The 17,766-nt window shown below is 40.0% G+C and overlaps 1 long non-coding RNA gene across 1 annotated transcript in view; it reads right to left on the reverse strand.

The window, feature by feature from the left end:
- Positions 1 to 678: 678 nt before the first annotated feature.
- Positions 679 to 17,766, reverse strand: part of LOC122560190 — a 30,824-nt gene continuing 13,736 nt past the window's right edge. The window contains exons 2-4 of the long non-coding RNA XR_006314689.1: positions 11,810 to 11,995; positions 1,886 to 1,998; positions 679 to 1,183 (exon numbers count right to left, since the gene is read on the reverse strand). This is a non-coding gene — a long non-coding RNA (uncharacterized LOC122560190). The remainder of the gene's footprint in view (positions 1,184 to 1,885; positions 1,999 to 11,809; positions 11,996 to 17,766) is intronic.

Raw genomic sequence — 17,766 nt, forward strand, 5'->3', positions numbered from 1 at the left:
CCATTTGTATTGAAAAACGTCTTTCTGACTTCTCTGCTAAAATGTTTAGAACTAAATTTAAATATAAAATCATAGTTTAACTTCACCAACCAGAGGGGATAGTTTCTTTGTATCCCATCATAGAATCCCTACAACATGGAAGCAGGCAATTCGACCCATTGAGTCCACACTAACCCTCCAAACAGCATCCCACCCAGACTGACCACTCCTACCCTTTCCCTGTAACCCTGCATTTCTCATGAGCAACATAACATGGCTGATCCACCTAGCCTGCGCATAGAGTCGTACAGCACAGAAACAGGCCCTTCAGTCCAACTCGTCCATGCTGATTAGACATCCCAACGTGACACATCTTTGGACTGTGGGAGGAAACCGGAGCGCCCGGAGGAAATCCATGCAAGCATGGGGAGAATGTGCAAACTCCACACAGACATGCACCCAAAGCTGGACACGAACACGAGTCCCTGACTCTGTGAGGCAGTAGTGCCAACTTCTGAGCCATCATGTCATCCCTATAGAACACTTATTTTAAGTACAGGTAGTTCTTCTATAACGCAATGGTTGTGTTTTTGTGCAACTCTGCATTATAGAAAAATTGCACTTTAGAAACAGCACTTAAAGTGTTGCCGATGTAATTGCCTTACAACCAACACATTTGAAATGTTGGCGGTTGAGAAACAGTGCCTCTAATTCGTCAATTGTGTTACAGTGAATTCATGTTAACGAAATGCACATTATAGCAGAATGACCTGTATCTTGGTTAGACCACCATATCCAATTAAATTAAAAGACGAGCCAGATTTTGCAGCCTGTCTGCAAAATTTAAAACTTTTATTTCTGACATAAAAATCTGCTTAATCTGCACTGTATCACTTCTAAGCACAATATATTTTTATAAGTCCAGTCAGCTTGAGATAGCAAAAACATTCTATTAGACATGTTGATTATATTTTGTACCTGTTCAACTGTCTTCTGTGGTTTCTATACAATGAAGGTGTTATTCGGAGGTCAATTTAGCTCGTAGTCAATCATCTCAAACCCTGAGCATCAATGAAGTTCTCTCTCATGATGTATCCTCAGCCCAACTATTTTCAATTGCTTCATCAATAATCTTGCTTTCATTTTAAAGTCACCGGCAGGGTTATTCTCACTTAATTGTACAGTGTTCAGTCCATTCATGATTCTGTAAAGAATTAAGTAATCTGTGTTATTATGCAATTAGCTCTAGTCAACATCCAGGCTTAGTTTGATATGTAAAAGGTAATAATATACACACCATTTAATTCATAACCAATAGCCATAAGAAATACAAGAGAATCTAATCATCTCTCCTTGACTTTAAATGGCAGTTCCATAGTCAAATCTGCCATCATCAATATCTTGAGGGTCAACATTGTTCAGAAACTTAATAGGTCCAGTCACATAAATAATGTGGTGACAAATGCAGGTCAGAACCTGGGTGTACTGTGATGAATAGCTCAACTTCCAGCTCCTTACAGTATTCCTACCATCTACAAGGCACAAATCAGGATTGCAAAGGAATATTTTGCATATATTTGAAGGAGTTCAGCTTTAACAAACATCAAGAAGCTCCATCCATCCAGGATAAGGCAACTAATCTGATTGGCATCCCATCCACCAGTATAACCCCTCCATAATCAATGTGCCACTTACAATAATATACACCATCCACAAGATGCATTGTAGCCAAAGTTCCTTCCACAGGACATTCTAAATCATGGCAGCTACCGCTTAGCAGAAGGTCAATAAGTGGATGGGAAAATCATGAGCTTTGATTTTATCCCAAGACGTGCAGTGGTGTTGAGAGTGATTTTGTTCCACAAAAAAATGTACTTACATCAGTCTGGAAAGGCATTGGACTTACCAAATGATTCAGCCATGTTGGGTATGAATTTCAGTGCCAGGTTCATGTTTGTAGTCATAATGAATTGACTAATTGAATTCAACATCAAGTTCCTTTAGCTATTGGCTATCAGACTGCATTGGAAACAAAATGTCAATTGTTAGAGGCGATACTGCAATGGGCAGAACTTGGGACACAATCTTGAGTTTAGTAATCGCAGCAGTAACAATGACTAATTAGTCAAGGTCAGGGGGAGATGGCAAGTGCTGCATGTAATCATTGTAACATGGAATGTATAAATATCCTGTACTTTACTAGAAGAGGGAGTGTGTGTGTCTTGTAGTCTGTCTCCAGAGATCTCTCCCATGCTGTGTGGCTGGGAGCTCCGAATAAAGATTGATTTGTGCTGCTGAACATGGGACTCAGACTTCTCTTTAAAATCACTATCCAACAATGGGGCAGATCCATCATATGAAACACACAAAAACAGAAATTGCTCGACTGAGTCCAGTGACCTCTCTTCAGTTCTGAAGCTGCTCCAGCAATTTCTGGTTGTGGGTGTGTGTTTCAGATCTCCAGCATCGGCAGTTCTTTGTTTTATTTAAGCTCACAACAATGGTTCATTTAACATGCCTGAAGCAACGTGCCATTCATCCACATGGACCTGTTCTCTGCAAACAAACGGAATCTCGCCAAACATTTCTCCATTTAACATCTTTTTAATATCCCCATGGTGTCTTTTGTTTGTGTTTTTACTTTGTAGTCTGAGCTTTATCCCATCTGTTGTGCTATAGATGGGTATTGAAGCTCACCATGGCTGAACAGAAATGATAGTTGAGGCAGTAGTTTATACAGTCAGAATTGTAGCCGTCATACACATGGCAACCAAATAAGAAAAATGAGGGGCCTCATGGAAAACTTATTATTTAGTAAAGTGTAGAAGGGAAAGTCTGATCCGACTATGATCAATACTTGAGTAATTGAGATGACATATTATACAAGTGGGTATACTGAAATTATAAGTGCAACTAACAAACTAACATTAAGAAATTTAGACAAATGGCTGTAGATAGTAGAGAGAAGCCCGTAACCCATCTGCAGGGTGGATTGAAGGACAAATAGTATTAACACCAAGGACTTAATGACGTATAACGAAGGGTATAAACAGATAACTCATGAAAGGACACTGAAAACAGATAGCATTGTAAGGGGGCAATTGCAAAACATTACTTAGTCATTATGACTTCTGGAAAATAAACAATTGCAGCTTCACAAGGTAACAAACAGCACCCACACAGAATGATGCAGCTGGCTAATGTCTAGGGAGGAGCATAATGGTCAGGGGGAGGTGGCAAGTGCTGCATGTAATCATTGTAACATGGAATGTATAAATATCCTGTACTTTACTGGAAGAGGGGGTGTGTGTCTTGCAGTCTGTCTCCAGAGATCTCTCCCATGCTGTGTGGCTGGGAGCTCCGAATAAAGATTGATTTGTGCTGCTGAACACGGGACTCAGACTTCTCTTTAAAATCGCTATCCAACAATAGGGCAGATCCATCACATAACTGATATTCAGCAGAACGGAAGATCGGATATTTTCTGTGCTATTACCTGCAGCAGTTCCATTTAAAGTGGCTCTAGATGTCTGACAGAATAGCGGTAAGCTCCATGTTAACGTTACTGGGTATAGTGAAGAAGTTAGTGGAGCAATTCATAACGAAATTAATTTCAAGACCCATGAATGAATTTAAATCTATCATTTGAAAACACTCTTCCTTCCTGCTTTAACTCATTTTAAGTTTGTCTTTTTTATTGCTACTTTTTTGGTTAAGACCACAGGGCACATTTTTAAGGCAAGAGGAGAGAGATTTTAAAAAAAGACAGAATTTTTTTATGTATGGTTTGCATATGGAATGAACTTCCTTAGGATTAATTACAACATTTAAAAGACATCTAAATAGATATATAAATAGGAAACGTTTAGAGGGATATGGACCAGGAGCAGGCAGGTGGGATTAGTTTAGTTTGGAATTATGTTCGGCATGGACTGGTTGGTTTGAAGGGTCTATTTTCATGCTGTATAAGTCTATGACTCAATAATGGAGCTGCAATCCCTTACAGAGGGAGTCAGCAAGCAATCTACTCTCAGCCTTTCATATATTTGATGTGAAAATCTAGGAAAGGCCTGGCTAATTTTCCCTTGAATTTTCTGACATCCCCCCACCCGCTATTTAGCCAATGCCCTGGCTATGAATCAGAAACTCATGAAAAACTGAGAGTATAAGTTTTATTCTACCTCAAAAGCTTTAAACGTATCTATACTATTTTCATAGGCCTTATTCATGTATTCTCTGGGTAAGTGAGATCTTTTGAGACATTATTTGATGCTGTTCTTGGTATTTCAGAGATTGCTGTGAATGTGTTTCAAATCACAACATTTTTGTTTGAGAGGATTTTAGATTTCTCAGACTGAATTTTGCTTTGGAGGCAGACAGTTCACTGTCAAGCCAAAACCAGGTGTTGATTGCACTCCTGCAGGACACTGGAGTATCTGTCCAAGTTGGAAAGCTAACCCACCTAATAGGTGCTACCAGCCAAATCAAAAGGTTGGCAGCTTAGCAACTGACGCTGCAGAACCAAAACAATGGTCTCTCCATGGTGAGGCACCATCAAAAGGCACACGAGTGCCATTGGAGAAGCTGGGGCCAGGCCCTGCTGATTGAAGCAAGGGAGCTGTTACAGCAGCAAGTCAAGAGTAACTTTATTTGTCATTTCTACCATATACAACTGATACAGTAAAAACGAGACTGTGTTCCTCCAAGGTGCTACATAGACAGCACAAACTACACAGTCGTATACAACATAAAGTGCATTAGAAGTGAAAAACACACAAGATAGCACACTAATTTCTGACACGTCAAGACAATAGGCACTGTTGTGTACAACTTACAGAGTAAAAAAAGAATGATACTTAATGAAACATTGTTCGAGCAGCAATTCAAAGTCTTGCAAAGAGTTTCAGATGGAAGAGAGTCTGATCATACAGTGTTGAGGAGCCTGATGGCTGGAGGGGGAAGAAACTGTTGCACAGTCTGCCCGTGAGAGACCGAATGCTCCAGTATCTTCAGCCAGCTGGCAGGAGGGTGAAGAGTTTGAGTGAGGGATGTGTGGGGTCTCCCACAATGCTCTTAGCCTTTGGTATGCAGCACCGCCTCAGATGTGCATCAGCCCTTACAACAGAGGAGCCCTGGGAGGCAACAGAAAATGAACCTCAATTGAGTCATTAAATAGATCAGATGGCCAACCTATGGGGATCCATAACACCACGTTGTCTGTTGTCTGTTACAGCAGGGTGAAGGACTTTTCTCTCCTGATATTTTGCTCCATTAAATTATCAGCCTCCTCCTATTCCATTGAAGTGGGGCTTCTGAGCCCAATAGCCATTGGAGGTCAAATGCGTCTCAGACACTGAGCTTTCAAAACTGCAAAAGCAAGAAAGTAACTTTATTGCAGATGTGAGTCAGATGGTTAGTTGCAGCAAACAATATCACAAACATCTCCTGAAGATTTCCTGCTGGATGATTGGCAATTAGCACTCGACTTGGATCCTGCAAGCCTATTTTTAGATAAACACTCAGTGTCGATATTATTTCCACAACTGAAGATAATACATTCCATCAAGGTGAGGTATCCCTGGCTCCCAAACTGATCATTCTGGAAAAGTTTCTCTCTCTTTCTGTGACAGGAGAGAATGGATATTGTCTGAGGCCATTTGGCTGTGACAATGATTCCTCCATTTCTTAATTAGATTATATGGTGATGGCTATTTAGTGTCAATGTTCTAATGTCCTAAATTCCAATCCTTTTTAATTGTATTAGTCTTATTGAAAGCAGCACTTTGATTGTAAAGCAATTAGAAGAGGATATAAGCTGTCTGAAACTCTGCATTGTTGGAGAAACCTCAGTGTTCCAGTACAGATTGTCTTTTTACTTCAAAATAAAATTCAACATTTGACCAAAAAGACCCTGTGTTAAGACTGCTTTAAAATAGTTTTAAAATATTCCACAAAAGCCAATCTGCCTCCGGTGGCCGAGAAAATTTCAGCTTTATAAATGAAATTAAAATGCTGTAGGGATCTTGTTTCACCTTACAGGGTTGAATTCCATTGCTTAAGAATCTAACTGCAAATAGATCATGTCAGTTTGTTAAATGGAACATTTCCCAGTGCACAGCTACTTAATCCCTATTGACAGCAATTTTAACACTGATAAAGCAAAAACTGGTTCATTGTTGCACCTGATCCTGTTGCAAGGTGGGGTTGTGTGAATTCAGCAATGCTGATGTAACTCTTTTAAAAACCTTAAATTGTGAAGGATTTCACAGAGGCTCTGGGATGTGCTCCCCAGACTCCCTGAACAACTGGAATGGGGAAGAGTAATTATTTTAAAAATTCTCAGAGATATCTGTGCCATTATGGGTGCAACAGATACTTTTGTTTGGGCTTTAGTCGGATATATAAAAGGATGGTAATTTGTCTTAACAATGCATTTGAAGTAGTCTAAGAAAATTAGAAAAATGCTGATATCGATATAAATGCTAGGTAAGTGAAAATTGTTCAAAAATGTTGAAATCAGGCAAGCGAGAAATAAATGGTCAACTATATCTTCATTTAAATATGGCATACAAAAGAGAAATAATAAAATGTTTGAAATGATTATTCATAACACAATATGGTCACCACACACCTCACCTAGTGACACTTGCACAGATCATGACCGTATTCTCTGTGCAGCGATGACATTATCCACAAGTAGGCTACTGGCGATGGGTCAGGAGGCCTTGGGCCCTGGGCAAATGGGTAGTGGGGGGTCTAAGGCTAGGAGGGGGAGCAGGTTGAGGGGAGGAGTGGTCTATATCAGGAGGAGAATCAGACAAAGGGAGCAGGGGTGAAGGAGGAGTGGGGTGAAGCTCTATAGGTCAGGAGGCAGCTGACAGTGTATCGTTGGACAAGGCCGTGATGCAGACGTATGTCCGGGAATGTCAGCACTGGAGCTGAGAGGACAGAGCATCAATGTTTTGAATATTAAAGGGTACAGTTCCAAACCTGCGTACTCTTTTGCTCCTCTTTGTTGGGCCCAGCTTATGAGGCCTAGTTCACTTTCAGCTGGAACTCTGGAAGTATCATCTTGGAGACTACAGCTGCCTCTTCCATTGCTCCCATAAAAACACATGGCTAGCCTTTCCACGCATGCATACCCTTGGAGCCATCCACAGAAGAAATCTGCTGCATTCATAACCTAAAATATTATGGGATATAGAACTCTGCATCAGCCAGTTGAGATTTTAAATAAGTGATGAAGGATGATTGGATGAGATTGAACGAACCTGCCTGTCAAACAAATAACCCATTAAAGAGCCGGTGATATTCTGTAGGAGAAACTGAAGCTATGACTCATTTCCAAAAAAAGGTTTTATGATTCATTGGGATACTTTTGTTATTTTATGTAATATAGTGTTGCAAGATGACTGGAGTTTAGCCAGTTCTCTCCAATCTATCACCAGTATTCATTTATCCTCAAGGAAGCATCATCAAAAAATGTCACTGTATATTTATATGAAGGGCAACATCTTCTGCAGCTTTTTGCTTTCAGTAGAGCAATTACATTTCCTGTGTAATTTTCCCAAAGATCAGAAGCCTATCCACTAGGTTGGATGTCAGCTTCCCAGATAACTTGTTCACAAGGCTTTGAGAAAGTAACAGTGGGCAAAGTCTTTAGTTCATTTTAGTCCAGTCCTTATATTCTTAATTTTAGACAAAAAATTGATAATCGAGACACGCATGAGAATTCTTAGAGGCATGGCATTCGAACCAGAACTTCATCAATAAACACATCAATTTAGATCCTATCTACCCTTGAAACAAAAACTGGAAATGACATCACCAACCTTAAGAAACCAAGGCCTATAAATAGAGAGAGGTGGGACATACCACCAGCACCTCACCAGAGACTCTCACTGATGATGTTAACTAGTCATGGTGACGAAATGTCTGAAAACAAACCTTCCAGCTCAGCGAGCTAACTTAAATACTTATAGTGAAACATTTCCAAGTGGATATTGCTATAATCTCAGTTGATGTTATTGTTGGATAAGTCAGATCCCAGAGTGAAACAGAGAGACCATATGTTTTAATTTTGCAATTTACCATGTTGGTCAGTCACTGAACATATTCAGAAGAGGCTACTAATGTACTTTGAACAGAAAAATGTCCAAGCTGATAAAACACAAAAGAGGATGAAACCAGAACCAATCTTTATTCAAACAAAAGCAAAATACTGCAGATGCTGGAAATCTAAAGAAAACTACAAAGTGCTTGATAAACTTGTCAGGTCTGGCAGCATCTGTAGACAGACAGAGACAACACTGAGCCCAATGTGATTTCTTTTCTTTTTTCTCCACACATTCTGCCAAAACCACTGAGTTTCTCCAACACTGTCTTTTTTTTATTTCAGAACACCATCCCTGCGCTCTATTGCTTTCATTTGAGTGTTTAATTCACTACCATTTCTTCCAGGGTGTGTTCCATCTCAAATAGTTCTGTTCTCCTCTTCGACAAGATTTCTGTTTAATCTTTCAGTGTGTTCACCTTTGTTGCTTTCTAACTCCTCCCTCATGTTCGATGTTTTTGAAACTCACTTTCATAGTCACCTCTCCTTCCTCAGTGATGTCTTCAGTTCCATTTCACCCCACACGGATTCCAACTGAAGTTCCATTCTTCATGCTTCAAATCCAATTAAGATTACAGCTATCCCTAAGACATGATGCTCTTCAGACAGCTGCTCCTGCCACATCCTGAGATTCACACTCAGTGCCATGCACTGCCACATGTAAACTCTTGACCTCTCTCTTTATCACAATTACTTCATGCTATCTCAAAGCACTCCAAGTCTATTTCATCCTTTGTCTCATTCAATACTTTAACAAGAATGATTTTCTCTTCCTTTCAGGTGTTAAGGAGAACAAGCTACAAAAACTGGCAGCTACCAATGTTCCTTTCTTCCCTCCCTTTCTCTCTGTGCTATCCCTTACAGTAATCTCAGCTCTTGCCACATATTCACTATATCCTCTTACCTTCTCCTGTGTAATGCTGAATAATCTGTGCTCAGCAAAGGAAATGGTTTTATCGCTTTATGCCCCATATCAATGAATTTCAGGTATGACCTGATGTTAAACTGTTCTCCCATCACCTTCGCCTCCATGCCCACTTCTTTGGATGGGAGTTCTCTCCCCTTTCACTTGTCTCAAATAGTCATAGAGATGTACAGCATGGAAACAGACCCTGGTCCAAGCTGACCAGATATCCTAAATTAATCTAGTCCCATTTGCCAGCATTTATCCCATATCCCTCAACCTTTCCTATTCATATACCCATCCAGATACATTTTAAATATTGCAAAAGTACCAGCCTCCATAACTTTCTCTAACAACTCATTCCATACATGCGCCACCTTCTGCGTGAAAACATTGCCCCTTAAGTTCCTTGAAATCTTTTCCCTCTCACCTTAAACCTATACCCTTTAGTTTTGGATTCCCCACCTCGAGAAAAAGACCTTGTCTATTTACTGGATCCATGCCCCTCATGATTTTATGAACCTCTATAAGGTCACCCCTCAGCCTCCAACACTGCAGGGAAAATAGCCCCACCCTATTCAGTTTCTTGGTATAGCTCAAATCCTCCAACCCTGGTAACATCCTTGTAAATCTTTTCTGAACCATTTCAAGTTTCATAACATCCTTCCCATAGGAGGGTGACCAGAATTGCACACAGTATTCCAAAAGTTGCCTACCCAATGTCTTGTACATCCATAACATGACTTTCCAACTCCTATACTCAATGCAGGGACCAATTAAGGAAAGCATAATAATGCCTTTTTTACTATCCTATTTACTTGCGCCTCCCCTTTTAAAGCTTTTAAGTGATTGCCAAAGAAGCAAAAGTGCAGTAAGTAGTTAGGAATGTCAAGAGGCAGGTTTAACTGAAGCACTCAAGAAGGCATTGGATGAATATTGAAACAAAAATAATGTGTAAGGGTATGGGGACTTAGTAGGAGATTGGCAGCAGGCAACAATATTACTAGGGAACCAAATAGCCAATATGAAATTTAAAACATATTCACCTTTGTTTTCATCACTACAGTGACACTGTTTTGTAAAATTTTGAGTTGTGATCAGCAACTGCACTTCCCTTAATAGGCACACAACTGTTGCAAGGAACATAATTTTCCACTAGATTTCAATAAAACTACATTATCCTATGTATAAATTGCCATTTTTACAAAACAGCACGTAAAGCAAGGGCACTTCCTGTAGAAAGTTTTGCAGAGAAACTGCATAATGGTGCTGTTGTACACTTCTTGTTAGTCTTGAGAAAGCTAAAGGCAACACTTGTTTTCATTATGTGATTAAGTGGCACAGAAATAATGTCTGGCCTTGGGCATGCAGCTGGAATGCATTTACAATCATCTGAAACCATGTCACAAGAAATGCATCTGTAGGTAATAAGTAAAACATTTCTTTTTGGAATCCATATCATTTTGTAAAAAGTGCATTGTTGAGTTTACGGATTAGGGCCAAGACAAATACAGTCCCTACGCAGTTCACATTTGGCCACATTGTAATTTCTTGGGGCAGTTTGGTACTGGAATTTTCAATAAATGGCAGCTTTTAATAGAGGTGGTCAAATAGCAGTCATTCTAAACTGGTGCTGGCCTCATGAAAGGCTGGTTTGTTTAAAATTCTTTTTCATATTGCTGCTTGCATTGCAATTTTAAACTAACGACGTTTACAAAGTATGAGAGTAGGAAAATCTTAGAAGCTATGAGCAGGACTTTTGCCAGAGGCCTCAGAAAATGGAGGTCACAAGCCCAACTTGTTGGCACTGGGTTTGGTTGACTTATTTCCCCAGAGGTAGCCTCCTAATACACCATATCCGAGTGATAAAAAGGAGGAGCGAAGCTAATTAAGGACCAAAAATGCAATTTACACATGGACTCAGAGGTTGCAGTGTTGAATAAATACTTTGCAAAGGAAGAAGGTACCATCCACCCAAGAGGAGGAAATTAAGATTGATATGTGGGAGGAGTTGAATAGGTTGTGTGTACTTCAGTTAGCAATGCATTGGTACCAGAGAAGATATATTCAAGAATACAGAGGTAAGTGAAAAATGGAAATTGAAAGATTATTGCCAGTGCCTCTGCAATCTTCCTTAGAATTAAGGTTTGGAATGTTGCAAACATTACATCCTTGCTCAAAAGAGTGTATAAGGATAAGGCTAGCAACTACAGACCAGTCAGTTTAACTTTAGTGGTTAGGGAATTTTTAGAAATAATAATTTGGGGCAAAATTAACAGTAATTAATGTGAACTAATTAAGCTTTTTTATGAAAAAGAAGTTAATAACGTTTAACTAATTTATAGGAGTGTTTCTGATGAGGTAACAGTGATCAAGACAATGTTATAGGTAGTACACATGACATTTCAGTTAGAAATGACGCATAGCACACTTGTGAGACAACTTGGAGCTCATGAAATAAAAAGGGCAATAGCAACATGATTGCAAAATCTGTTGAACAACAGGAAACAGTAAGTAATGGTTAATTGATGTTTTTGAACTGGTGAAGGCCTGTAGTGAAGTTTCCCAAGGCTCAGAGTTGGTTTGTAATTCGTGCTTTTCATGATATATGAATACTTTAGACCTTGGGACAAAGGAGACTATTTCAAAATTTACTCATGAGATGAAACTTAGTAGCATAGTTAACTGCAAGAAGATAGAGCTGGGTAGGCAGATCTTTTGTAGTGAGTAGCACCCCTGCCTTTGAGCCAATGCCTGAACTAGTGTATTAGTGTCCCTAGTTCTCGACCAGAAGGTCTGGATTCAAGTCCTACCTGTTGTGGAGGTGTGCCACAGCATGTCAGAACAGGCTGATGAACAAACACACAGGAGAATAATATTGCAGCTTTCCAGGGCTATTGCTGAGTGATGGTGGTGTCTCTATCTCTGGCCACAATGTTCTAGTTTCAAATCCCACAGAGGTGTTTCATAGTTGACAGGTGATGTTCAATATGGAGGTGCTGGAAAAAAAAGAAAGACAATGTAAAATAAAGAGTACAACTTTACGGGGGTGGGGGGTGGGGTGGAGGCAGAAGCAGAGACACTAGGGTGTATCCATGAATAAGCCATTAAAATATGGTAGGACAGGTTAGGAATGTGGTTAATAAAGTACACAGTATCTTGGATTTTATTATTAGGGATTTGTTTTATTAGTATTAGTATTATTACTTAATAATTAGTATTATTAAGCATAGACAACAAGAGAAATGAGGAGATTGAACCTAAATAAGATGTTAGTTTGGTCTCAGCTGGAGTATCCTGTCTAATTTTGGATGCTGCACTTGAAGAAGGCATAGAAGAGGGTGTAGATGAGGTTTAAAACAATGATTTCAAGGCTGAAGAATTTCACTTGTGTAGATAGATTAGACAAGTTGTGACTGCTTTCCTTGGAGAAAAGCAGGCTTGGGAGGAGACCTGATGGAGTTTTCAAAATTGTGAGATGCCATTACACAGTAAATAGGGAGAAAACATTTCTGTACATGAAAGGATCACAAATGAGAGGGCAGTGACTTTAAAGTAATTAGTAAAAGATGCAAAAATGTGAACAAACCTTTTCATACTGCTAGGGGTCTGGAATGCACTGTCTGAAAATTTGATGGAAGCAGGTTCAGTTGAGTATTCTAAAAGGAATTGGGTATTTATTTGAAGAGGAAGGATTTGCAAGTCTATGGGAGAAGACAGGAGAATGGCACAAGGTGTGATGCTCATTCGAAGAGCTGTCACAGACCAGATGGGCCGAAGGCCCTTCTTTTTCCATGTAATTTCCTGTCAACTTAGAGAAAAGGAGAGGATGTAACCTTGCCTCCACCATTTAGCAAGTAGGAAGTCCACAACCATTCCAAAACTTTCCCAGCATCCAGAAGCAACCCTGACCCAGGTCCCTTTGTTTACCTGACTCCCCACCTCCTAGCACACCAGTCCCGAGCTAGAAATGGCACTGCAGCACAAAACGTGGGCACTTGGTTCACAAATCAATAGATGGTGTTGAGAAAATAGGACATCACCCTTCCTAATAGATAATGATCAGTAAAACGTTTGTATGCTTCAGTCAGAATAAACGTGCAGTCACTTGAGCCAAAAGGATTGTGTACACTACTCATTTTCTTTTTAAAGCACAAGTTTCCCTAAATGTTTAAAATGAATTGCGTGCTAGACTAGGCAACGTACTTCTTCAGACTTAATACTGAAAGATATTCTCAGTGTGACCAGTATTTAATTTAATTATCAGGATCAGTGATTGATCCTTGAAGTTAATTAACAAGACTATACAACAGTGCACCAAGGCATGAGTAATCTTCTTAGTATGGCCTAACAAGCATTTTAATTTCCTCAGAAGTGGAGAAACCTTTTTATATTTGTTCATGGGATAAAGGCCACACTGGCTGGGCCAACATTTATTTCCCATACCTAATTGCTCTTCAGAAGATAGTTGCGACTTATCCTGAACCAATGCAGTCAGTTTTTTAAAAATACATAGGCACACAATGTTGTAAGGAGTTCAAGGATTTTAATCAATTTTCTGTCCGCAAGAATATTCTGTTTTTGATTGCCATCATAAGCTTATCTATTTTCAATAACTACACTTTTTTGGGGGTTATTCAAAATCTGTTTCTCAATGGCAATAATTCTCAGGTAATCATTCAATATTAAACATGGCAAGATAATGTCTATACTTCTGAATGAACAGAAGCAGGTTTTATTTAATATTCCAATTTTTAATTCATAGTGGGAGAGAACATCTTTCTGAAACTTTATGCAGCTTATGGAGGGATTGATTCCTGTGGACTGCTGATTGTGGAGGGGTAGATGTGTTTGGTGATGGAATCCTGCTGGAGGGGGTAGAAATGACAGTGGATGATCCTTTGAATGTGGGGGTGGAAAGTGAGGTCAGAGGGAATGCTATAATTGTTCTGGGTGAGGGTGGACTGTAGGAGATGGATTGGATATGCTTGGGACTCTGACAACCATACTTGGGCTGGGGTGTGGTGGGGGGTGTCCTGCTTCTTCCATAACTGAGGACATGTAAGAAGCTCCTGAGTGGAAGGTGGCTTCATCAGAACGGATGTGATGGAGACAGGGAAACTGAAAGAATAGAATGGAATCCTCACTGGAAGCAAAGTAAGAGAAGGTGTGGTTGAGATAACTGGCAGTTGACGGGCTTGTAGTAGATATTGATGGATAGTCTGTCCACAGAAATGGAACAGTGAAGTCAAGGAAAGGAAAGGAAAAGTCAGGAGGTGGACCAAGTGATGAGAGAAAAGGATGGACATCGAAAAAAATATTGGTTAGTTTTTCCAATTCTAATCAAGAACAAGAAGCAGGACCAATGATATTATCAATGAACTGGAGAAAGTAAGGTGTGGATGGAAACAAAACTAGGATGCTGGAAAAAGGAATGTTCCACATTCCTCACAAAGCATAACTGGAACCCCCTTTGACTTGGAGAAAGTGAAAGAAGTTAAGGGAGAAGTTGTCCAAGTGAGAATGAGCTCAGCCAGGCAAAGGAAGGTGGTGATTGTTAGGAACTGTCCATCCCTCTTTTCAAGGAAGAAGTGGAGAGCTGTCAGGCTGTCCTGTTGGGGACTCGTCATATAGAAGGACTGTACATCCACGGTGAAGATGATGCAGCTAAAACTGAAAAAGTGGTAACTGTGGAACAGATGTAAAGTGTCAAAAGAATCACATCAGAAAAAGAAATCAAGAAGCAGGACTGCCCTGTTGGAGACTATCCAGGTCTTCAGCTTGTTCCTACCCAATGCGTATTCCTTGCAGCTCGTGAATCTGTTTTCCCTCTCTTCAGTCTCCTCCCACTTGCTTTTGACCCATTTTTCTTACATCCCTCTCCTTCCCCAAACACAGAGTAATGTCTTGTCAATTTTGATCTCAGCAGACCAGAGCAGACCCATTTTCTCCTCTTCAGGTCTTCATTGCGATGATTTTACATCGCTATTTCATCTTTACCACTCGAAGCTTTTCTCCAGCAGTGAGGACTTGTCCTTAACTCTGGCACTAGGCAGGCACAGACTTTGAGTCTCATTTTTCTGGCTGCAGGGAACAGTATCTATCCTCCAAACTATACTGTCACCTACCTATTTTCTAACCTTACTTGAATGGTTCTTTGTACCACAGTGCTATGGTCAATTCACTCATTCTCTCTGCAGTCCCCATTCTTGTCCACACAGCTTGCAAAAACTCCCACTGTTGGAAAATTGTGGGGGCCAAGGCTCCTCAAATATAACCCCATGTCCTCACACCTGTCTAATCTATACTCATAGCCTTCTGTCCCTGATTACAGATTAAATTTGAAGTACTGTACCTAGTCTGGGGGGTGTGACTGACCCCTGCAGCAAAGTACCCAGGTACATTTCCCTTTCCCTCTTGGGTACAATCTCTGTAGCTCCTCAAATCCCAAGTTCCTTAAGCTACAAACACTTCCTATAGAAGTGTTCTCTTAGTTATTCTAGATCCTCTGTTTTTTACACTTTACTGTACTTTGTTCAAAACAAACACGCCAATATCAATCTTGTATGTAAACAGTCTTTTTTTCCTAAAAAAAGAGAAACACTGGAGAACAAAGAACACTACAGCGCAGGAACAGGCCCTTTGGCCCTCCAAGCCTGCACTAATCCATATCTTGTATCTAAATCTGCCGGATATTTTCTAAGGATTTGTATCCCCTTTGTGCCCTGCCCGTTCATGTATCTGTCTAGATACATCTTAAGTTACGCTATCATTCCCACCCCTACCACCACCGCTGGCAACGCGTTCCAGGCACCCACCAACCTCTGCGTAAAGAACTTTCCACATGTATCTCCCCTAAATGTTTCCCCGCTCACATTAAAATGAAACACAAACTGAAGATGTTACTTTAGCAATGGGTCCACTTCTTTGTGCAAGGATATGCTCAATAGCTATACTTAAAAGTCGAATTAACCCTCTACTCGATATTGAATTAGCTTTGCCACATGTACGCAAATGAGTACAGTGAAAAGTTTATGAGTCACCAGTTACAGCACCATATTAGTTACAAAGGTACCTAGATATAACTTCTTCAGTTACAAGATTAGTTAGTGTAACATATCACCAACACACACGCTATCTTAGGTACACAGTACATAGGTACAATCCATACTTACAGAAAAGAGAAATGAAGGGAAAAAAAAGTTACGTACAGCTGTATGAGGTATATCTAAAAGTAAAACGTTTTACTCTTCCATGCCTTTGAACAGGCAGATGTCATTTAAAAGTCATATAATACTCTGAATTACAAATGGGCTGAGCACAACTGCTTCTCCTGACAAAAATCATTCCATTCATTGCCAGTCTAACCATGCCCTCGAACATGTTCCTTAACCAATTTCATGCAACTGGATTTCATGGAAGAGATGCTATATTTTTCATTCACTTCAATTGCTGGTTCAATAATCAAAACTCATGGTGGCACAGTGGTTAGCACTGTTGCCTCACAGCGCCAGAGACCTGGGTTCAATTCCCACCTCGGGCAACTGTCTGTGTGGAGTTTGCACATTCTCCCCGTGTCTGCGTGGGTTTCCTCTAGGTGCTCCGGTTTCCTCCCACAGTCCAAAAATGTGTAGATTAGGTGAATTGGCCATGCTAAATTGCCCATAGTGTTAGGTGAAGGGGTAAATGTAGGGGAATGGGTCTGAGTGGGTTGCTCTTCGGTGGGTCGGTGTGAACTTGTTGGGCAGAAGGGCCTGTTTCCACACTAAGTAATCTAAAAAAAAAATAAGCTTAGCCTCTTGCATCAGACATGAAATGGACAGAGCATTGCACCACCTTCTCAATATCAGCCAAAAAAAAACACAGAAATCAGTTTCATACTGCAGTTATAGAACATAAAACTAAATTACAGGTATGGCATCAATTAATTTACAAATATTCTTTACAAAAAGATTGCTTAATCAAAGCTACTGCCTCAATCAAAGCAGCTGGTGATTATTCTTGTCACGGTGAGTTTAATTTGTATACAATGATCCACTCATCAAGGTCCTTTATGTAGCTACCAAGCTCCTGCAGAGAAATGAATAAAGATACAACAGTCTGGAGTTGGGCCAATCACAGGCCTTTGCTTCAAGTGTCTACAAATCACCATTTCACCAGCTCCTTATTAATTAGCGTCATCTACTCTGCCCCCAACTCATTGTTAGCATTTTAATCATTGCTTCCATTTTGGGGTGGTAAATCTTATACACACCCTTTGTGCTTTATTATAATTGCTATGCCAGAGACTGCAGATGTCTTGCATGCTAACCAGTGCACCGAGCTAATCTGCAAGCTAAAATGATTTGAAAGGATTGATTGTGATTCAATAATGAATTACATTTATTTGAATTTTGGCAGGAATTCTTTACAAGAACGTAGTTCGATAATCTATTTATAAAATCTAGAAAATCTGTGGCTGGCTTTAAGAACTGATAAGGGTGCATCTAGAAATGAGCAAGTATATAATTTCCTGCTGTTAAACAGCAGGTCTATTTGCTAGCTCCTTTCCAATCCAAAGCCATTTTGAAAATAAGCTGAATCAAGAGCAAGAATGTTTTATATCTGTGATGTTGAGTAGCCAACATCAATTCCCACACTGGCTGAGATTACTATGAAGGATTCTCCTTCTCAAACCCTCCCCTCAACCTGAACCATGGTGTTCCTCAGGTTTAACCATCAGTAATTGTCTCTCTCTTTAATGAGAGAACAGCTCTATGGCAGCTTTACC

Source organism: Chiloscyllium plagiosum, chromosome 20, assembly GCF_004010195.1.
Source record: "Chiloscyllium plagiosum isolate BGI_BamShark_2017 chromosome 20, ASM401019v2, whole genome shotgun sequence".
In the NCBI taxonomy this organism is placed as follows: Eukaryota; Metazoa; Chordata; class Chondrichthyes; order Orectolobiformes; family Hemiscylliidae; genus Chiloscyllium; species Chiloscyllium plagiosum.